Genomic DNA, 24,247 nt, shown 5'->3' on the forward strand with positions numbered 1-24,247 from the left:
TGACCTGATGTTAAAAAGTCTAATGATTTGAAAGCCTGTTCCAGAACTTAACTACCTTTATAGTTAGAAAATGTTGCCTAATATTTAACTTAAATTTCCCTCGCTGCAGATTAAATCAATTGCTTCTTGTCCTAACTCCTGTGGGCATGAAGAATAACAATCAGTCCTTAACTTATTTGAATACTTATCAACCTTATCAGTCTTTATTTCTCAAGCCTAAACATGCCCAATTTTTTAAACTCAGGTTCTCTAAATCTTTTATCATTCTTGTTGCTCTCCTCTGGACTCTCTCTAATTTGTTCATATCTCTCCTAAAATGTGGCACCCAGAACTGGACACAGTACTCCAGCTAAGGCCTTACCAGTACTGAGTAGATCAGGACAAATATATCCCATGTCTTCCACCCCAGAATGATATTAGCCTTTTCAGAAACTACATCACATTGTTAACTCATATTCAATTTGTTATCTCCTATAACCCTCAGATCCTCTTCAGAAGCACTGCCACCTACCCAGTTATTCCCCATTTTGTAGTTGTGCATTTGATTTTTCCTTCCTAAATATAGTACTTTGTACTTGGCATTATTGAATTTTATCTTGCTGATTTCAGACCAATTTTCCAATTTGTCAAGGTCGTTTTTAACTCTAATCCTGTTCTCCAAAGTGCTTGCCACCCCTCCTAGTTTTGTGTCATCCACACATTTTATAAGCACACTTTCCATTCCATGATTCAAGTCACTAAGGAAAATATTAAATAGTACTGGATCCAGGACTGACCCTTGTGGGACTCCACTGGATATGCCCTTCCAGTTGAAAGTGAACCATTGATAACTAGTCTTTAATTATGATCTTTCAATCAGTTGAGCACCCACCTTATAGTAATTTAATCTAAACTACATTTCCCTAGTTTGCTTATGAGAATGTCATTTGGGACTGTGCCAAAAGCCTTACTAAATCAAGATATATCACATCTACTGCTTCCCCATGGATTCTCTCCTATTATACAATTATAGTTAACAGAATTAATGTAAAGTGAACTGCTTCATGTGTTAGCTGATGGCTGCCAGTATATGGTGCTTTTGTGTTGCTCCAAAACAAAATTTGAAGCAAGAGGTCTCTGGAAGACAATGGGTGAGAAGAAAAGTTGCTGACAGCTAGGGTATCCAAGGACATGGTTGTCTGAAACTGGCATCTGCTCTTCCTAGCAAAGCTAGGATCAGAATTCTTCACCTCAGTGTGGTGCATATAGAACTAATTTTTGATATGTGGTTTATGAATGGTGTGGCTTGATTGTAGCCTGCTGAGATATACACCTTGTTCTTGTGAGATTTCGGGGGAAGGGGGAACAGAAATGAGCTATTAAATAAGATAATACTGTTGGAGAATGTACAGTAGATGTTGATTACACTGCAGACTTGGCTTTAATGTAAGATTATTCAACTGTTCTAGGATTTATAGCTGTTGAACCACAAATGTTCCCTGCTGTGGACTGAGCTGTGTCAATATTTAGGAGATTTACTTAGGAGATTTTAAAATCATTAGAAAGGGCTTGCAATTGACATGCCCACAGGAATCACTGTACTTCACCACAGTGATTTATGGTTTGTACTGAATTCACTGGGGATAAACCTGAACTTGATAATTCCTAAATGATCTATGTCTGACCCATTTGCAATATCTAGGGTAGTTTGTCAGGATCAAGCAAAGTGAGCTGGTGAGAACAGAGTACTCCTAGGAACAAAATAAATGTGTGGCTGTCCCAAGAGTTATGTCATTAATTACTGTACAGCAAGTTATGTTGTGAAAATAACTTGAAAAGTTATCCACGCTAAAATACAGCCTTTCTGTGAATATGGTATCATTATAAATTCAATTCTGTCATGCAAATGAAGTTTTCTGAGAAGATAGCTTAAAGGAAATGGAATACAAACCTGTGGTGTCGCTCCATTTAAATCAATAGGGTAACACCGGGAATGACTTTGGCCCAGTGTGATCTGTTTCCTTAGTTTTGCTCTGTTTGGTTTCAATCATCGTAAAACAATCCCATTTGATCATTACAATACCTCTATGTAGTTCTGATTTCACTGCGTATCTTCCAAAAGTGGGTTAAAGGTTATGATCATACCGTTTCACAGATCTTACTTTTTAAAGTTAGGGAGCATAAGCCAAATATAATGCGCTAAACACGGTGGTGTACTGTGGGGCTCTTGAGGACTCCTATTAACCCCTAGTTAATTCTGCCACCACACTGTCGGAAGGTTTGGGATGACTTTCCTGCCTGTGATGGCACTCACGCCCACTCAGAATGCTGCTGAACTATCCCTGCTAGAGAGGATATTCCTATTTATCACTGGCATGTTGCCATAGATGTGCCTGGTTCAATATTTAACACATTGATTTCCCACCCCCAGATGTTTGCCATTTAAATTAAGAGGAGAACAACAGGAGGAGAAGGGGAGGATACCATGGGAGGCTGGAGGGTGAAGAAATTTATGCAGTTACTTAGGTGGAGGGTAAATTGCTTTTTAGGGGTATCTTTGTGATGTTAGAATGTACCAGGTTGCACCATATGTCAGGTCTTTTTTTAAAAAAAAATTGCTTGCATAGGACACCCCAAAACTCCCTGATGAAGTTTTCAGCCCTACCCATGAGAAATAATACAAGTTTGATATTTGTGCTGTGCTATACAGCATACGAACATCTTCTACAAATGCAGATATGTTGATTCTGTCCTGTACCACAGCTCCTCAAGGCTTGCTCCAGCCCCAGTGCCTCTTAGGCTCTGTCTGCACTAGAAGGGAGGGTGTGATTCCCCTGCTCGTGTACGTATATTCACACCAACTCTCATCAAACTAGAAGGAATATAAATAGCACTGTAGCCACAGAAGCATGTGTACTAGGCAGCAAAAGCACGGCTGAGATGTGCAGAATACAAACCCTCCTGAAACTGGCAGGTATGTACTTGGTGTGAACATTTTTATGTAAATCAGTAAACAAATGAATAGATTCACGCAGCCCCTCCTTTGTGCATATGTTTCCCTAGAAAGTGAGTTTTATTATAGGCCATGGGGTATAACTGTATGGGAGCCCCTCATTAACACATTGGCAGCACATCACTGGAATGTACTTAAATTAGACTCCACTATGTAATGCTGTATTCTGTTTGGTAAGCACCAAGAGCACACTTGGCAGTACACAACACTGAAATGAAGACACTCCCTTCGCCATAGACCTTCAGCCAGCTGAACAAATCAGTGTATATAATCTGTAACACTGGAAGTGTTCCGTGATTACTAAGCACTTAAGATGCTTGCAAAAGCTCTGCTTTATTCTGTGTCTGGTTTCAAATGGCTGTGCCCGTGTATAACAAGAGCTCCAGGCCACCCTGCCCAGAGTGTCTGTAAAGCTCAGTGCTTAACGGTGCAGACCCCAATATAACAAAACCCTGCAAATGTTGTACTAGATCCACTGTTGCCAATTCTCATGACTTTGTCATGAGTCTCATGGTAGGCATTGTTTTCCTTAAAGCCCCAGCTCCTGGAGTCAAGTGGCTAAGTGATGATTTCAGCCTCCATTCTTAAAGAAAAAGTAAGTTTCTAGCCCTTGTGGCTGTGGAGAAAGCTTCAAAATGTGTTCCGACTGCACTGTGAAGGCTCAAAAAGCAGAAGGCAAATAAAAATCTATTTCATTTTACATCATCTCCATATTTTAAAGCCAATCGTATGATTTTTGGTGAGCCTGACTCATGATTTTTGAACATTTGGGGTTGGTGATACCGCAGGTCAAAAAATATTTTGCACATATAATTATTATCTGAATTTCCTCAATCCTATTTCTTTCCTCCATATGAGTTTTAAGGCAGTAACACATAAAATATCTCTAAGGGACGGCAGGGAGAAGTACCATTGCAGGGCAAGCCAGCAACTGAAGACTGCATTGCCAGTCTCACCATATGATGTAATATACTAGGACAATGGTGCAAGATCACTCAAACACTGTCTCCACACTTCCATTTGCAGCTCTCAGCCATTTACAAGAATAATTTCTCTCTCTATTGTACATCAGAAAAAGCATCTGCCTCAGCTGGCCAGTGGATGTCAGAAATGAGGGTTTCGTTGTGCCTTCATAATAATTGTGCATGTCGGTCACTTCTTATGCTTGTTTATACATTATATCAGCTTTGATTGCAGCAGGACTAAGCAACCCCCAGCTTGATTAGGTTCTCACAAACACTGCAGTGAACAAATGTAAGTGGGTTGTGCCACCTACTGGTTCACAGGCAGCAGCTAGGAAAGATATTTCAGTTTATGGAAGGCTCCTACTCTAAATTAAAATCTCTGTCTCTCGTAAATATTAACTTGTTAAACTTTGACTTCTGTTATAAAAGGGAGACAATTAAAATGTATACCTCTGTCTCAAAAATACTGTAATTAAACATAACCCACAGGTAATATTTTAATGATGCCAGTTCTTCAGACTAGCGGGCTAAACAAATACAGTATGTTGTTAACTAATGATGTTGTCTTAATTTGGTGATTTTTTAAAAGCTTAAATGTACGGAGCAAATAAAATCATTATGTTGGATTTCTTCACTCTATTTTCTGCCTCCCGCCATCTGCTGCTTAACAGTGCAAATTCCTGTTAATGGAGCAGCATAGGTAGTGTAGAGTGAAAAGTGGGATTCTTTGTCAGCCCTTGTGAACCAAACCACAACTTAGTTTGATAAATCCCTTCCCAAGCCAAGCCCCGGAGGGTGTGCACAGTTCTAGTTTACAATTTCTAATACTGGCTCTAACCTGGCTTTATTTATTCCCTTTTTTACTCCTATCTTAAAGAGAGAACATCCCTAACAGTCTCTCTCTTTGGAAGTATTTGAAATAATTTTTAGAGGTGGGGGGAGTTGCTAGCAGGGTGATTTCTCTGATAAGCACAGTGGTTCATGTCTCCCAATGGTGAGGTGAGCCCTGTGAAATTGCCAACTAACTTTCTTCTCTTAAAAAAAAATGTAAAATAAGAAAACAAAATCTATGCATCATTTAAAGATGCCCCAGGACAGCTTTAAATTATGCAACCAACAGTTACGTGAGCTGCTGGTTAAGGAATTCTTTGGCTATTTCAATTCCCTCGTGATTTTATTCAACAGTCAGACCCAATCACTGAAGCACTCAAAACACACCGTTCACATCATTCACTCACATGCCCATAAAATGATGCACATAAACATGAAATATATACTAACTAGCTATGGTTTTCCACTACAAACTGGGCTGGCCCTTCCGATAAGAAATCATTCCCAAAGGAAGTAATGGGATCAAAACCAGCTTCAGTAAATTTCAGTCTATAGGTTAAGGTTGAAATAATTGTCTTTGTTGGAAACAAAGGGCCAGATCCGCATGTGCAACCAAACTGCACAGGTAAAAGGGGTGGTGTACAAAAGGTCCACTGCAAAGCATTCCCCCTGATTTGGGTTAGAGCAGCCTCCTGGCCACTCTTAATTATACCATCCTACAATGCCACATGGGGCCAAAAAGGAGGTCAAGGGCCTGTTTAACTAAGGACACCCCAGCTACTACGCCATTTCCCCAGCCATGGCCCTGTTTACCTCCTATGCCAGAAGCAGAGGGAGTGAGTGGTAGAAGAGCCCTTTTACCATGTCTGTCACAAGGATCACCCTTTCACAGAGTGCTAATCCTCCCAGAGTCAGCTACACTGCTGTTGTGATGTAAAGCCGCCATACTGCATTAGAGGATCTGGCCCAAATTCCAAAAGCTAACATCACAATGTTCAGATTGTGAATTTAAAAAAAAATCCTTGTCAGGATATCTGTACAGTAAGGATCACATAATATTAATTCACTCACGTTGCCCATATTGGGCCCAATCCTGTAGTCCTTACTGAAAGCAACAGGAACTTGTCCAAGTAAGGACTGTATATTAAAGTGAACATTGTTTATAGACCACTGTAAATGTACATGCTGCTTTCACATTTGAATAAGACAAGATTTCCGCCTCAAGGAGCCAGCTAAACTGCAGCCACAAGAGGAGGCAGAGTTCCCTAGTGGCTAGTACACTAGACTGAGACTTAGGGTATGTCTACACTACCCGCTGCATTGGTGGGTAGTGATCCATCTATCAGGGATCGATGTATCGCGTCTCATCTAGACGCGATACATCGATCCCCGAACGCACTCCCCATCGACTCCGGAACTCCACCACGGTGGAAGCAGAGTTGACGGGGGAGCGGTGGCCGTCGATCCCGCATCGCGAGGACGCGAAGTAAGTCAATCTAAGTTGATCTAAGGTACGTCAACTTCAGCTACGCTATTCTCATAGCTGAAGTTGCGTATCTTAGATTGATCCCCCCGTAGTGTAGACCAGGCCTCCAGAGATGTGAGTTCTAGTCCTTGCTCTGCCACTGGCCTGCTGGGTGACCTTAGGCAACTCATTTTCTCCACTCAGTGCCTCAGTTTCCCCACCTGTAAAACCACTTTAACCTCTATACAGGAAAAGCACTGTATAAGAACTAGATTTTATTATTATTGTACTCCATAGCTTACCATAGCTTCTAGCTTAGGCATCTGGGCACTTGAACTGGCAAAAGGATTTATCCTTATAATGTATACATAAGAACACACATGAACATACATTTTTCCATAACAGTTCATTTGAATCCTGCTAACAGCAGGAATAAATGCAATGCTTAGAATAAACAAGACTCTTGGAGCTTAATTCATTTTTCGTGTTAGTTCATACAATATATGCAGCCTTTCAAGTCTAGGTTTAAGAGGACAGAAAAATTCTGAGTTGAAAAAAAAGTGATGTTTTGTTTTGTTTTCTCCAGCCCATAGACAAAGCTTATGTGCCACTACAGATAAGTGATGGAAGATAGAAGCAGCCCTAAGACAGTAGAAGTGTCTTTTATTTTCTATACTCTTTAACGATGGTTGCTATTACTTTCAAAATCTCCTAGTATTTTGCAGGTAATAAAAAGAGTGAAAATCAATCAAAACAACTGAGCACACGGCCTAGAGGACAAAAAATCCCCTGTACATAACAGTCTGGAGAAAAGTTAGTGTTCCAATAACCTACATCAAATAGAACCACTGCAATAAGGAATGGAAGCAAAACCCAGAAGTGTAAAAGAGATAGCTTATATTTTAATTGAAAAATTAAATAGCCACTGACAATTAAGAGTATTATATTTCCACTGGAATTTTAGACAGTGCTTTCTGAAAGTCCAAGCTGCAAAACACAACTCCTACTGCAACGTTTCAATCACAACATGGGGACGCAAACTTCTTGCATTATTACTCAGACAGGAAAACATTTATTTAAAGTGAAACTCAAGTTTTCACCACCAGACACACCAGTGAAGCTGACATATAAAGGTTATAAGAACAGATGTAAAAAGAAAAGTATCTATTCATAAACAGAAGGTTTTATAGAATCTGAATATGAAATTATTACAATTGCTCCTGGAAGAGGACATCATTATAATTAAGGCTTGATCCGGTTGCCATTAAAGTCAATAGGAATTTTAGACATTTAAATAGTAATTTTTTGCTCAATTTTGAGCTCTGATCTACCTAATAATAAAATAAATTGATTGATTCCCCGATTGCTTGTTACTCTCTCATATTCTCACATCTAAAAAAATTTTGTAAGCTCTTCAGAGCAGTACCTGTTCTGTGTAGCACCTACCACATTTTTGGGCACTGTATAAACAACACAGCCCATAATGGGAACCGTGTAGGTTTCTGACTGAAAATTATCCTACTCAGCCATAGATTTAAAGAAAACACTTAAGAGGCCAATTTTAGGGGAATAGGGTCACTTTGTAAAGCTCCCAAGTTAATGTATTGACTATTACTAAGAACATTATTCAAACACTGCCATCTTAAATGTAATACAATAGAATTGTTATAACTTGGGAGATGTTTCACTCCCTCTCCTAGATCTAAGTGTTGCCATTGGATATGCAGATTTGCACTAAAACAAAAAGATGGAAGAAATTAAAAAAAAATCAACACACAAGCAGTCGTGCGTGTAATATGGGTAGGCAAGACAGCTTCCTCCTGTGCTGTACTGCAGCTCCAACCATCTAATCCAATGGGGGTACATACCTGTGATAAAATGAGGTATGACTAGCTGAAGGAGAAATGTGGATGGCCCCCAAACGAGCGAGCCCCCAGGAGCTGGCATTTAACATACATGGTAGATGAGACCCAGAGGATTAAAGGAATTTGTCTAAAGTTACTTGTCTGTGGCCAGGGCCAGCTCCAGGGTTTCGGCCGCCCCAAACAGCCAAAAAAACAAACAAACAAAAAAAAACCGTGATCGCAATCTGCGGCAGCAATTCGGCGGGAGGACCTTCGCTCAGAGCCATGAGGGACCGTCCCCCGAATTGCCTCCGAATAGCTGGAGGTGCCGCCCCTCTCCGGAGTGGCCACCCCAAGCACCTGCTTGACAAGCTGGTGCCTGGAGCCGGCCCTGTCTGTGGCTGTCAGGATTAATACCTGGGTTCCTCAGAACTCACTCCTGTTCACATGCTTAATGTACTAGAACACAGCTGCTCCCCAACATAGAATACTCTCACGAGGTGTATGGACTAGGGCAAGGAAAAAAGCCCAAACCATAAGCACAGTGTCTTCAACAGATGTCTGCCTTACTGCAGATATTGCCAAGGAGCTTTGCCATGGGAAAATTTAAATGGGCTGAGGTGAGGCTAAATGCTCCATGAGGGGGAGAAACCAGGAAATATAAAGAGAGAACTATTCTATGTTTAGACAGACCCTGGGGCCAGATGCTCCCTAGGATGAAAGGAAAAGAGTTTCCAGGAATCCCTTTTGCCTTTGATTGTTTGAACTCTGATTTCAAGAATCTGTTTTGCGTCGTTTGAACTGTGGCTGTTTTAATAAGCATTCAGGTTCATGGTTAGGCAGGTAGCCAGCAGGGATACTGACATATTTAGTATCTCTTGTTTATTTATTTATACCTTTTAAAAAATGCAAACCATGCATGGAGCCATGCTGTGTGACCATGATTATCCCTTCTATATTCCCTCCACTTTTTCATTACAGTATCTTCTTGCATCAATGTATATTGTAAAATCTTTGGGGAAGAAACTCTCTCTTACTACGTTAGCTACAGCTAGGAGATTAATGGCATATTATCACTTAGTAATTCAGCTAGTTAAATGAACCAATAAATTAAACTTACCTCATCCATTTAGAAAAGTCCTACAAATTTGATAGACATGAAACAAATAGGTTTTTGTACAATGGTTTTAGGCAACCTTTTGAAATTATTAGTGAATTACATTAGAGCCAGTTGGAAAATGCTTTTTTTTCTGCTAAAAAAAATGAGAGAAGACAAAGAGGATTTCTTTTCATTGACATTTTTCTTGAAACATTTTGTTTTTTTTTATTGAAAAGTCCCCACTCCCACCCTTAGAATCATAGAACTGGAAGGGACCTTTAGAGGTCATCTAGTCCAGTCCCCTGCATTCAAAGCAGGACTAAGTATTATCTAGATCATCCCTGACACTTGCTTGTCCAACCTGCTCTTAAAAATCCCCAATGATGGAGATTACACAACCTCCCTAGGCAATTTATTCCAGTGCTTAACTACTCTGACAGTTAGGAAGTTTTTCCTAATGTCCAACCTAAACCGCCCTTGCTGCAATTTAAGCCCATTGCTTCTTGTCCTATTCTCAAAGGTTAAGAACAACATTTTTTTCTTCCTCCTCCTTGTAACAACCTTTTATGTACTTGAAAACTGTTATGTCCCCTCTCAGTCTTCTCTTCTCCAGACTAAACAAACCCAATTCTTTCAGCCTTCCTTCATAGGTCATGTTTTCTAGACCTTTAATCATTTTTGTTGCTCTTCTTTGGTCTTTCTCCAATTTCTCCACATCTTTCCTGAAATGTGGCATCCAGAACTGGACACAATACTCCAGTTGAGGCCTAATCAGCATGGAGTAGAGCGGCAGAAATACTTCTCATGTCTTGCTTACAATACTCTTGCTATACATCCCAGAATGATGTTCGCTTTTTTTGCAACAGTATTACACTGTTGACTCATATTTAGCTTGTGATCCACTATGACCCCCGATCCCTTTCCGCAGTACTCCTTCCTAGGCAGTCATTTTCCATTTTGTATTTGTCCTTATTGAATTTCATCCTATTTACTTCAGATCATTTCTCCAGTTTGTCCTGATCATTTTGAATTTTAATCCTATCCTCCAAAGCACTTTCAACCCCTCCCAGCTTGGTATCATCCACAAACTTTATAAGTGTATTCTGTATGCCATTATCAAAATCATTGATGAAGATACTGAACAGAACCAAACCCAGAAATGATCCCTGCGGGACCCCACTCATTATGCCTTTCCAGCATAACTGTGAACCACTGATGACTACTCTCTGGGAACAATTTTCCAACCAGTTATGCACCCACCTTATAGTAGCTCCATCTAGGTTGTATTTCCCTAGTTTGTTTATGAGAAGGTCATGTGAGACAGTATGAAAAGCCTTACTAAAGTCAAGATATACCACATCTACTGCTTTCCCCCTATCCACAAGGCTTGCTACCCTGTCAAAGAAAGCTCTCACGTTGGTTTGACATGATTTGTTCTTGACAAATCCATGCTGACTGTTATCTATCACCTTATTATCTTCTAGGTGTTTGTAAATTGATTGCTTAATTTTTTGCTCCATTATCTTTCTGGGTACAGAAGTCAAGCTGACTGGTCTGTAATTCCCTGTGTTGTCCTTATTTCCCTTTTTAGAGATGGGCACTATATTTGCCCTTTTCCAGTCTTCTGAAATGTCTCCCGTCTTCCATGACTTTTCACTGATAATTGCTAATGGCTCAGATATCTCCTTCTTTGTTTGTGTGCTTGGGATGGGGGAGGTGAGGGGTTGCCAAAACTGAGAAAAAAAAAAGGTTCTCATTTATGAAAATTTGAAAAATGTCAACACCAAAGTTCCTATGGCATTTTTGGAATTAATGAAAAGCTATTTTTGTTTGACAAAGTATTTTGATTGGGAAAAAAAAAACGACTCTCCCTAATTTACCTGTACATTTTATATAGAATATTCGAACCAATCTATAGACTCTAATATCCGTGCTACAGAATTCTATAGGTTGATTTACTAATGCTATGGAAATAACATCTGTCTATTAAGTACTATAGATTTCTCCACAAGGTTAGGTGTTTGATTTTTAAATACTATCTGTTTAGCCTTTTAAAAAGTTTAGCAGGAAAGAGGGTTGCTAAGGAGGGTACACTCTTTCTGTAATCATTTCCCCCCATTTCTTCTCAAGGGTCAATAAAGATGTTCCTTCCACTCCAGGACAAAGCCATCAAAACTCCATCTAGAAAGCAGTGAGGGCCAGAGCAAATGTGGGTAGACACTGAGTCCCATTCACAGCCTGCCCTATTGTCTCACTAGAATATGGAGACATCTTTACTGGTTTCTGGCCCACTTCCACATTTGTTCTGGCCCTCACTGCTTTCTAGCTTAATAGTAAAATGATCAGACCTTGAATAATCTAGCTATCCTACATCTATGCTTTAGTCAGTTAGGACACAGTCCTTTGAACAGATGTGAGTAGTGTGACACATGGGAGCAGTTTTTATAAATAGAAATGTTATATAGGAAGAGAGACAGAATAAAGATGAAAGGGAACCAGAAAACAATAAAGATGTCCCTAGGGTCTATCACACTCAATGGGATCTCACACACACACGTGTGAAGTTATTCGTTTGTGTATTTTGCAGGATGGAGCTTTAATCTGACATTCTTTTTGACCATATCCTACTCTTTCTCCATTTGGGAAATCTCTTTTTGGTGCTCATTTCCATGATCAATCTTTTTATTATAAAAATTACAGTGTTTGCTGTAATGTTAATTAATTATTTCCTGCTATAATTATTAGAACTGAGCAAATAATCCACAATGAATAATTCATCCTAAAAATGTAGCCTCATTTTCTGCTTGCTAAATATCTGTTAGCAAGTCTATTTCCCCAGTTTATTTGTTAATCAAAATTCTGACATTTTTAATGAATATTTTTAACTCTGTGGATTGATCCTAAACAGTTGTCGGCAGCACTTGATACTTCAGTATTTGCTACTGAAGCTGTTGTGATTGGTCAGATAAATCACATGACATTGACTTTATTCCCTGATTCAATTATCACAAAGGTTCTTTAGTCATGAATATAACTATTTATGAATTTCAATTTTGGCAAATACTTGTGCATGTAACTTTGCTTCCCTATCCCTCAATCATACAAAAGTCTGTCTTTTTTTAAACACATAAAAGGGAATGTGAGAATGGGTGAAGTGAATTAAAAATAAACTGAATAACTGCAGTAACTGGTTTCGGTTTTCACTCAGCTTTAAGCAATCATTGTATTATCGAAGGAGAAAAACAGTAATGGCAACAACTGCAGCCATAATTTTTTCTATAGATAAAAAGTAGATTGACGGCCATAGCAGTCAATTCAGATTATATTTTCAGGCCAAAATGTACATTATAAAATACTTTACTAGCACCGTTCTTGGTTCTCAGGACAAAGGCAGTTTTGCACAGGTTAGGGCACAACAATTTATGTGGACTTCTTTTTTGCATAAATGAAAATCACCAGGTACGACTTTGCAAGAAACAAGATTAGGAGTAAAATTTTCAGAAGTGACTTAGGGTATGTTTACACTGAAATTAAACACCCGTAGCTGGCCGGCAACAGCTGACTCGGGCTCGTGGGCTTGGCCTAAGGCAGTGGCTCTCAAACTTTTGTATTGGTGACCCCTTTCATGCAGCAAGCCTCTGAGTGCACCCCCCATAAATTAAAAACACGTTTTTGTATATTTAGTGCAATTATAAATGCTGGAGGCAAAGCGGGGTTTAGGGTGGAGGCTGACAGCTCGCGACCCCCCCATGTAATAACCTTGCGACCCTCCTGAGAGGTCACGACCCCCAGTTTGAGAACCACTGGTCTAAGGGGGTGTTTAACTGTGGTGTAGACATTCGGGCTCGGGCTGGAGCCCAGGCTCTGGCACCCCATGAGGGGGGGGATGGTTTCAGAGCTCAGGCTTCAGCCCAAGCCCAAACATCTACACGGCAATTAAACAGCCCCTTAGGCTTGTGGGGCTCAGGCTGAGACAGCTGACATGGGCCAGCTGCACATTTTTAACTGCAGAATAGACATACCCTTAGCCACTTGGGAACCAAAGTCTCATTGAAAGTCAGTGGGATTTAGGCTTCTAAGTCACTTAAATTTTAAAAAAATTCCTATCATCATAGGTCTCAGTTGTACCATTAAGGCTGTGGGTTGGAGACAGTCAGCAGCCCCCTCACTCCAGGGAAGCCCACCCCTCCTATAGCTCCCTGGCATGCAGAGAAAGTGCATACTCTGCTAGCTCTTCAACAGGTACACCATGCTCCTCTAGTCTTGCAAGCCAGAGGAGTTGGCTGGTATGTGAGGGGATGAGACCATTCTTCTGACTATTCGCCACTGCTCCCGTAGCCCTTTAAATGAGTCTTGCATCCCAAGAGGTGCACAGAGGGAATGCACTCTGTTGCAACTGGCCCCCATTGCTGGGCGGGGGCACAAAATAGGGCTTCTTGTACTCCCCCAACAATACAGGAAGATCTAAAAAATGAATTGAAGACAATGCTGTTAAAGCAGGGTTATGCGTTCTAGAAGAGAAAGGCAGAACAAAGCTTTCTATCTGTTCTGACATTCCATGTGCATTGCAGCCCTCCCTCCTTGATTCTACAAAGAAAAACTGTTATGATTAACTCCATTAATGGGCTACCCTTGGTTGGCACAGGCTTGCGGTAAGAGAGAGGTTAACATGAACACTACTGTTACTTTAAAGCAACTGAAACAATTGGCTCCTCGTTCTCCCAACAACCTCACAGAATATTAGCTTTAATAAAGTGAAGTCCCAAAATTTTAAATAGTGCTCTATCACATTCTCAGATGAATAAAATAGCTTGGCATGTAACTCTATGGAAACAGGAGAGATAATATAACACTAGCTGGGCTTCTTGTTCATTAAAGAAGTGACTTTTTTAGAACTCCATAATAGATAAATTGGGGTTTCTGAGCAATAAAGCAAAAATGGTACATTTTGTACTCCAAGATTGTCTTCCTATAATCTTAAATCACATAATAGGACACTTTACAGAGATGACTGTTTATTACTGATTTTTCTTTTTTTCCCCTTTTTCTTTATCACAATGTAGAGTTGCTTTGGAATCAGTTTACTATAAAACAAACTGCCTCATCACTTTCCAGACCTTTTATGCCCTAGCCTGACCAAAAAATAAAAAAAAAATAAAAAAAAAATCATATTAATTTTTGAGCCTTACACTTTAGATCTAAAAAATTAAAAATAATGCCCCAAAAATCCTGCAAGGTAAAGCACCCCAGTAGACCTTGGTACCCATTAGTATCCCCACTTAAACCACATGGATTCATTTCCAAGATCATGGTCATGTGTTGACTTAAGGTTGCTTTCCTTTATTTTTATATGATATCTGTTCAGTCAGCTTTTACTTTTAATCTGTAATATTCTTCCATCTCTAATTTTAGTGAAGTTTTCTGGAGCATATGCTCAATGATTTCTGGACATAAATACATCAGAAAGTATAGGGGTACAGTTTAGAGAAGCACTTCAAATACTTGGCAAACCTCTCTATCTCGGATATATAATAGCATTTTCTTTTAGAGCTTGACATCTTCAAAGTGCTCTGCAAACACTTTCTAATTTTATTATTTCTATTTATACAATGTGCTTATCTCAAACTCTAACTGCACAGAGAATTCAAATATTTAAAGGGTATTTCACAAAAATATATAAAAAGTTGACATGTCTACACTGAAACATTCACTAATCTATACCAGCTGAACCTTTCCTTGCATAGCTCCTCTCCCATCACTACCTCTGAAAAATTCTGGATAAATAGATTAACTCTATAATGTACTCTGAAGGTCTAACAAATTATTATACAAGGAAGGGGAGTGCTTCCAGCATTGAAGGGCCTTTACAGAAAATTCCAAAGCTTCAACCCCAGGTAAACTATTAACCTGAGCAATCTATCTAGTCTCTACTGACAACTGAAAGCAAGAAAAGAGAGGTGATCTGGAAGATCTCTTGGGCCTAGATCCACAAAGGTGTTTCCACTTCTAGTTTCCATTGATTCCTTTGTACGTGTGGGCCCTTGAGACTAAATCATGAAATGCATTACAGATCAAAACCAGCACCTTGAATTTCTTCCAGACATGAATCCAAAGCTACTGCCCAGGAGTAATAATCATAGTGAGAGGCGAGCCACATCCTGCAATACTTAAGTTATGGTCTTCAAGTTTAGTCTTATGCTGTTTATTCCATCCTGCAAGAGAAATTCCAATATTTCAATACTCTGGGTTCTTGAGGAGCAAACTGGGAATGGGACTGGAAAGGAAAGCTCAGGCAAGTAAACTCATTACCCCTTGTGCCCCGCAACTTCCTATCCTCCCCCCAGTGTCTCACAGCATAACATGGCGGCCTTGTATGAAGATCTAGATCAGACTGAGGATTACTTGGAATGAATATCCTTTGTTTCAGCCAACCCCAAATGTACTCTGTGAGGCACTGGAAAATATAATACTTTATCTAGCAAAGTCAGACATTATCTAAAAAGGTAAACTTACAAAATGTACAACAGATCTCGCTGAATCAGTAACTTACAGCTTTTATTTTGTTAAAGAGATTCTTAAATTATGGTCGCATTTGTAAAAATTATTCCACCAATTTATTATAATAAATTAAAGCAATCTCTACTTTTCCTAATAATAATATCTTCCTCCCTTGGTGATATATAGTAGGGACCACGCAGGGATTTTTTTAATGAACTGGTCTTAAGACAGCCAATTTCTTATGCTTAGACAGGGATTTTTTTTCTTCTTCTATTAAGCAAGTTAATTATATAAAAGCTGAAGCCCATCCATGTTTTGAAAGATAAACCCTTTCCCCTGTGAGAGTGGAGAGCAATTCCCAGAATCCTTCAGTCAAATAGATAATATTCCATTGCCTTAGTTTTGTAAAGATTGCAGATGTGCACATAAGAAAACGTAAACTGCATGTCAATAGAATGTGAAGAGCTGTCCTATACTTTTCCCTGGATTAGTTACACTGTAGCCATAAAAAAAGAAAGAAAGTAAACAAATGTAACTGAGACTCTCAAACTCTGAATCATGGAGGAAGCAAAATGATTCAGTTCAGCAGTCATAACCTTTTCAGCAACTGTTTAACAGACAACCTCATTACTAGAGCTGATTAGAGAAACTTTGACAATACCATTTTTCTATCAGAAAGCGAGATTACCTACCTTATAGTAACTACAGTTCAAGATGCCTTTTTCCACATGGATCCCACTGTAGGTATGCATGCTCCTCATGCATGCAAGCCCAGAATCTTTTAGCCAGGAGTGTCAGTTGGGGCTTGTACCCCCTACAGCAAGAGAGAGTGGAGCAGCCTCAACTCTATTCAGTTCATTTACTAACATAGAAATCCAGGCAAGGATCAGTGGCGAAGGAGGGTGAGTGGTGGGATCAGTGTAGACAAAGGTATCTTGAAGAACTCTATTTACTGTAAGTTAAGAAGAGCTTCTCTTTCTTTTTCAAGCATTTGGCCACACAGATCCCTTTGATGTGAGTGCTAGCAGTTACCCTCCAAGGAAGGAGATTACTGGAGTCGCTATATAAATAATGATTGGAGAAAAGCTCTGCCAAAGTGTCCATTTGATCTAGAAGATGCAGCAGTGGAATAGTGACTGGTAAACCTATGAACTGAATTCCGGGCAATTGCGCTTCAAATTTCAGGAATTGGGACCCTTCCTTCAGTGACCCATGGGCAACAAATGAGCCATAGTGGAATGAGCTCTAACTTGATAGGGAATGGGAACTTTGTTCAGAAAGCAGGAAATATTAATGTAGTCTGTAACCCATTTAGAAAATCTTTGAGAGGAAACAGCTGGACTCTTAGTCTTATTACCAAAAGCCGTGAAAATCTAGACTATTTATGAAAATGCTTCATCTAGATCAGGAATCAGCAATCTTTGGCACGCGGCCCGTCAGGGAAATCTGCCGGTGGGCCAGGCCAGTTTGTTTACCTGCAGCGTCAACAGGTTTGGTCGATCGCAGCTCCCACAGGTCATGGTTCGCTGTTCCAGGCCAACGGGGCTGCAGGAAGCAGCTGCTAGCACATCCCTCAGCCCACACTGCTTCCTGCTGCCCCCATTGGCCTGGAACGGCAACCGCAGCCAGTGGGAGCTGCTATCGGCCAAACCTGCGGACGCTGCAGGTAAACAAACCATCCCGGCCCGCCAGCAAATTTCCCTGATGGGCCATGTGCCAAAGGTTGCCGATCCCTAATCTAGATAGAGAAAGTGACACAGCCCTATTCACATCTAGTGTGTGGAGTTTAACATCTATGGAGGAATCCTGAGGTTTAGGGAAGGGGGAAAAAACACTGGCAGGTGTATAAACTGGTTGATGTGAAAGCCCAAGACTATTTTTAGCAAAAATATTGGCTACAGTTTGTGAGTTACTCGGTCTTTATGAAAGACAAAATATGGTGACCCTGCCTTTAATGTTTGAATTTCTCCTACCCTGAAGGCCAAGGCAATAGCAATAGAGAAGTGAAACAAAGAATATATTGCCATTGGCTCAGATGGAGGGTCCATCAAAGAAGTGAGTGCTGACAAGCAGACAGTGTTGTTTACCAGCAGCAGGAGATCTTGTAGCTCTTATCTCCTGGCATGACTTCCCTTGTAACCAGGGCACTTGAAGAAACCAGCTTCACAGCAAGTAATGGCTGCTTTTGAGGGTATTAAACAGAGACCCGCTCTTCATCAGCAGACCCACTCAGTAACAAAGTGAGACTAAAGAGGAAAACAATTTTTGTTTGTCTGCTTTTTTTAGCCAACGGCCTTAAATAAAACTTACATTAAATTAGGTATAACCCTAAACTATCTAAGAGCTATGGAGAAGAAAGAGGACATTGTGAATTTTGACTCATCACCCCAGGTGGGAGAAGAAACTAAGTGGTGGTTGGAGCTGCTCCAGCCTTTATATCGATGCTGCAGGGAACCTGAGGATGTACAGGGCACAGGTCCTGCCCCAAAAGATGCTGCTAGCTAAAAGATTCTAGGCTCATATGCACAAGTTGTGCACAAATCCATACCTCTAGTGGGATCTGTGCAGATAAATGCTTGAAGAAGAGGATGCAGTTCCATCAGAATCAAAATGTTTCACAAAATTAATTTCTCTGGAATTTTGTTTTAGAAGAAAATTAGGGGGAAAGTTTCAACAATGCCAAAATGTCCTGTCCTAATGTTTCCAGAACAAAACCTTTCACTTTTTCATTTTAAAGTGACTTTTCATTTTGAATTTTTAGAAAATATTGTATTATATATTATGATATTGAATTCAATCAAAATCAGAAGGATCAAAATGTCAATTTTGCTGAAATGAAACATTTCAAATCAACCCAAAACAAACAAACAAAATAATTCCGAATTTTCCTTCATGGAGAATTTCAATTTTTTTCAGGTTTTGTTCAGATTTGGAACAAAGACATATTCTAGGATTTTGAAATACTTTATGAAACCGAATTTCTGTCCTCGTGACACTGTAGGAGCCAGACTCCCTGAAGCAGTCATGTGGGGTCTAACACCTTTCCTTGCACCAGCTAATGTGTTTGTGATTCAGCCCAAGAGCGACTGAGCCCAATGTAGGTCAGGCAGTGATATTACCACTTGTATTCATAGAGGTTTTACCTTGAGGGGGGAGACTTAGGCCTCGATCCACAGAGGTTAATGGTCCTCTGGTTAAGGTACTAGACTGGGACTCAGGAGACCTGCCTTCAATTTGCTGGTATACCACAGATTTCCTGTGTGACTACTTTCTTATCTCAGAGACGTGCTGTGAAGTTAAATACATTGAAGACTAGGAGATGCTCAGATGTTACAGTGATGGGGAGCCATACAAGTAGATATATCCTGTAATGAACACCATGTGGACTGAACCGAGTCCTGGCACAGTTTATACCTTCGTGTGGCACCAGAGCTTCAACCTTTGGCAGAGATTGCCAACAGGATGTGCTGAATCAGCACACATGCCCTTTCATTGCGCCTACCATCTCCTTTTAAGTAAAAACTAGACTTTTATGGACTTCTTAAGCACAAAGCAGGTTGCAGCCAACTTTCTACCACCATAATTTTCCTCTTTCCAGCAGAGTTTTCTCCAGTAGAGCCCCACGATTCATGTCTGTTGCAGTGGGAAGAATCCACTTTGAAAACTTTAAACAAGGCTCAGTGATTAAATACAGCAGCAGCGTGCCAAGACAATATTATCTGGTTTCACACAAAATATCAAATTCCAAAATACACAAACATACAAAAAGGCCAGCTTCTTTTGGGAAACTGTCAGTAAACCCCCATGGGTTAACTGGCGCTAAGATATTCTTCAATACGAAGATGAAAAAATGGGTCAAGGAACAAGAGAACATATTTGAAAAGTTGGAAGACTAGACTAGTCAAATGAATCAATTTGAGCTCCTGGAAGGAGGAATCACTCTACAAATGCAAATGGGGGAGGGAGGGAAGCATGACCAAAACAAAAAAAAATATTATTCTCATAAAGCAATCATGCAAGGACGTCACACCTTTCACTTACAAAGAACTGGAAATGCTTCTACCATGAAGGGAATCTTATTTTCACCTGTATAAATAAAGAGGATCATTGACTTTCTAATGTAAATATTTGTTCCATGCCTGCACATTGGTCTTCTATTTTAAAATGCTGCTCTACAATTCTTTATCCATGTTCTTCCTTGGCCTGGGAGTTTATGCTACTTTGTGCCTATGAGGCTACAGCTGTGTATTAGGGGCACAACGAATCAAGACAGGGGTAGTCAACATGAAGGCTAATGTAGCAGGAGCGATTCCACTTTCTTCAGTATTGATCCCCACAAGACAACGCCATGCCGCCCACGTGCACTAACCCACAGGAACCAGATTTTGCTTTGAGTCTTTGCTTCACTGAATCTCAGTATTTCAATTCCAAACTCAAAGGGGGAGTTTTTCAAAGGCACAAATGGCCTTAACCTGCTAAGAGTTAGGTGCCTGACTGAAAACTCCCCCCATAATTGGGAAGTTTCACCCAGTGCTTGAGTCCTAAAAAAAGAAGTGTTGGAATGCAGGGCAGTGAGAGGGCCCGAGAGGGAGCAGAGCTGTGAGAAAGATAGGAGCTGTGATGCAGCTGGAGGAAGCCGAGGGGAGCAGGGAATGACTCCCAACTGAGTCCTCCCATTCTCTCCCCTTCTCCCTTACCTGTGCCCTGCCCCTGCATCCCCTCCTGACATTGCCTGGTTTTGGCTGTGACCCAGCTCCATCCTCCATGCTCTCCTGCCTGGTCCCAGCTGCAGCATCCCTGGCTCCCTCCACACTGACCCACCACCAAGAGCCCCCTGCCCAGATTCAGGACCTGCTTGCTTGGAGGATACTGTGCAGCAGCAGGATGGGAAAGGAGCTGCCTAGCCCTGGACTGGCAGAAGTATCAGAACCCTGTTCTGGCTTCCCAAAAAAGTATCAGAATTGCGTTCCGGAGAATTGAGCACTAGTTTCACCACGTTTCAGATGGAGGCTGCACATTTTTTCATGATTTCACTGCAAAGCCTTAACTCAGGCCAAGTTCACTGAAAAGGCCCAGGAACCTTAGCAAACCTAATAAAAAACATCATCTGAGTTTCAAGGTGAGTGTTATGTGTCACTGAGAACATTTCCAGCAATTCTAATCCACTAACTTGTCAAAAATGTATTCAGAAGAATATGTATTCCAAATGACTGTACAAGTCACTGCAGTCATCCAGGTAGGTGGGACATTGTTATAATTGCCCTGTAATAATTCTATACTCTCATCGCATTATTAGCAAAAGCTCCTCCTCCCAGGCTTCTCACCCACATATTCATCAAGTGCATTCACCTGAAAATCAGTCTTCCCCCGCAACACACAAATATTTCAAAGGCCTTTCTTTGGGTTAACAACAACAAAATGTGATGAAGACAGGATCTCCTCCATCTCTGGTCCTGACACATTTATTAAAACTCTATTCAGATATTGTTTTCTTCACCAAGCTTTGGATACACAACACTGCACACAACCCTTATCTTCTCTGACAGAATTGAAGTCATTCTCTCTGCAACTTTCACTGCCCTTCACACAAGCAGGAAGGACATCACTTGTTGCCTCTGTAACTAGCTCTTTTCATTGTTTGATTTATTCCTCGCTGATATTTTGCAACACACCAAAAATAAATAAAATAAAATAAAAGGGAAAACAAGGAGGGCAAACCACAACTAGTTAACATATTGCACGACTGTTAGTTATCATTATTGGCTATTTAGTAAACCCTGACAATGTTCTCAGAACTGGAATGACACAAAATGAAGGCAGTCCCAGCCCTAAGGTCTAAAAGACAGAAATTCAGGACATATTTGCAAGCCCAGTGGGAATAACCTGGAGTTTTCTTTTGTGTTGTTTGTTAGATCTCTTCTTGTGGTCACTGAGGAAGTGAGCCTTGAAGAAGGAATTGAATACCATTCATAAGATTACCACCATCAGTATAAAATAGGGTCCAAAATTAAAGCTAGCAAAGGAAAAATTATAGCCCCTGCCTCTGAACTCTAGGGGTGAAATCTTGGCTTTCTTGAAGTCAATGGAGTTTTGCCATTGACTTCAATGGAGACAGGATTTCTTCTTAGGTCTCCAATGTGGGCCACAAATTGAATTCCAAAGTGTCTTCTGTTAGAATTAGAGTGCAAAAGAAAGAAGAGCCAGTCTTTGGTCCCAGGAAGCTTATGTCCTTGGGCTCCCCTGAGTAGGAGTTAGAAACGTAAAAGACAATGTCAGCTTTCCTATAAAGAAAGAGGTTTCTTGCCCACATTCTTTTCCAAGATAGTCTTGAAAATCAGTGTAAACCAATTACTAGGGATGGGGAATGTGGCGGGCTTTGGAGCAGAGCCTGGAGCTGGAGTATGGAGTAGCTCTGGAGCAGTAGAGCTGCAGGTTTTTGCCTGGAGCTTGCTCCGGAGCCGGAGCACAGCTCCAAAGCCCTGGGAATGTCAGCTAAATTTGGGTGTATCAAAGAATATTCTCACTAACCTCCTTTAAATCCTCAGTCTGGTCCTGTTCCTACTAATGTACTCATGGTGAATAGTAAATAGTCACCTTTAAAAAAAATAGGGAAAGAGAGGCAGTGTAGCTAAAAGTGGCACTGGCAAAAATGTTCAATGTACCTCAGAACAATTACTTTTTCCAGTACTATGAGATGGATTTTCCAAGGTAATATCTATTATTATTAAGAATAATTTACATAGCACTGTGACAGGGCCCACATCTGTGGTGTCCCCTAGCAGCCAAATAGGATAGTATTCACTCTGTCGTGGAGTCTCAGCTGATTGGTTGTCACCTCTCATGGGGTCCAGCACAGTAGTGATTAAACAGGTGTGATTAAACAATCTGGTTGGCCGCCCACAGCTGGGCAGGCAGGGTGCCTGCCCTGCTCTGCATGGGTCCTGGGAAGCTGCCAGCATCTCCCTCTGGCTCCTAGGCATAGGGGTAGCCCCTGGAGCTCTGCCCCCTGCCCCTGCCCTGGGCGCTGGCTCCACAGCTCCCATTGACTGGGAACCATGGCCAATGGGAGCTGCGGGGACGGTGCCTGCAGGCAGGGGCTGCACGCTGAGCCGCATGCCTGCGCCTCCACCTAGGAGCCAGAGGGAGATGTCACCACTTCCGGGAGCCACCTGAGCTGAGCATCACGTGGAGCCCACACCCCAAACCTCCTCCCACACCCAAACCCCCAGTCTCAGCCCTGAGCACCTTCCTGCACTCTGAACCCCTCGGCCCCAGCCCAGAGCCCCTTTCTGCACCTCAAACCCCTCATCCCCGGCCTCACCCCAGAGCCCACACCCCCAGCTGGAGACCTCACCCCCTCCCACATTCCAACCCCCTGCCGTTTGGTTTTCTGCAAATAGAAAGTTGGCAACCCTATATCCACCGGGACACTCAATCAGAGAGCAAGCTGGCTCAGCCTCTTCTCTGAAACCAGGTTTCTCGCACCAAGGAGAAATGGAACTCTGCTCTGCTTCCTGGTCAGACCAAAACTGAGCTTCTAACTCTTCTCTCCTCAGCTGACATCTGCTGCAAGTGTAATGGTATGGGGCCAACTGGGGCCAAAGACCGTCATTTGCCAGTGCTGGGCCTGTACACCCCCTTTGCACGTACCCTACAGTTACATAGTTACAAGGATAGCTGCACATTTGACCCTGGTCTCTCTGAGTGCACCCCCACAGACATTAGCCCTCAAGCCCTTACCTTTTCTGGGGTGGAATCCCATAATTCTCCCACTCTTACACTGGGTTTTGTAGCCTCGGGCCTGGTCTATTATCCAGCAGGTCTGATGGGACATTGTACCTAAGTTTCTTCACTTTGGGACCTTGTTACCAGTGGTAAATACAATCTTCTTAAACCAAAGTATTGTTTAATCTGAACAACAGGAACACAGCACTACGTAAGAGGAAAAGGATTTTAAAAATAGCAATGTTCTACATCCATGGTGTGTAACTTGCGGCCTGCAGGCCGCACACGGCCCATCAGGGTAATCCGCTGGCGGGCCTCCAGAGAGTTTGTTTACATTTGCACAGCTGCCTGCAGCTCCCAGTGGCTGCGGTTCGCCATTCCCGGTCAATGGGAGCTGCAGGAAGCAGCGCGGGCCATAGGGATGTGCTAGCCGCTGCTTCCTGCAGCTCCCCATGGTGGGGAACGGTGAACCACGGCCACTGGGAGCTGCGGGCAGCTGTGCAAATGTAAACAAACTCTCACTCCACCAATGGATTACCCTGATGGGCCATGTGCAGCCCACAGGCCGCAGGTTACCCACCACTGCTCTACATGCATATCTCTCTTACCTTATGCTTAACAATCTAACCCTCAATTGCCCACTTCATTTTAAGTGGTCTCCTCAATTGCCCACTTCATTTTAAGTGGTCTCTTACCGTGTGTGTGAACCCCTTATGCTTATGTTTAATAAACTGTCCTAACTTGTATTTAGCTTAGACCAGGGGTCGGCAACGTTCGGCATGCGGCTCGCCAGGGTAAGCACCCTGGCGGGCCGGGCCAGTTTTATTT

This window comes from Chrysemys picta, chromosome 1, assembly GCF_011386835.1.
Source record: "Chrysemys picta bellii isolate R12L10 chromosome 1, ASM1138683v2, whole genome shotgun sequence".
NCBI lineage: Eukaryota > Metazoa > Chordata > Testudines > Emydidae > Chrysemys > Chrysemys picta.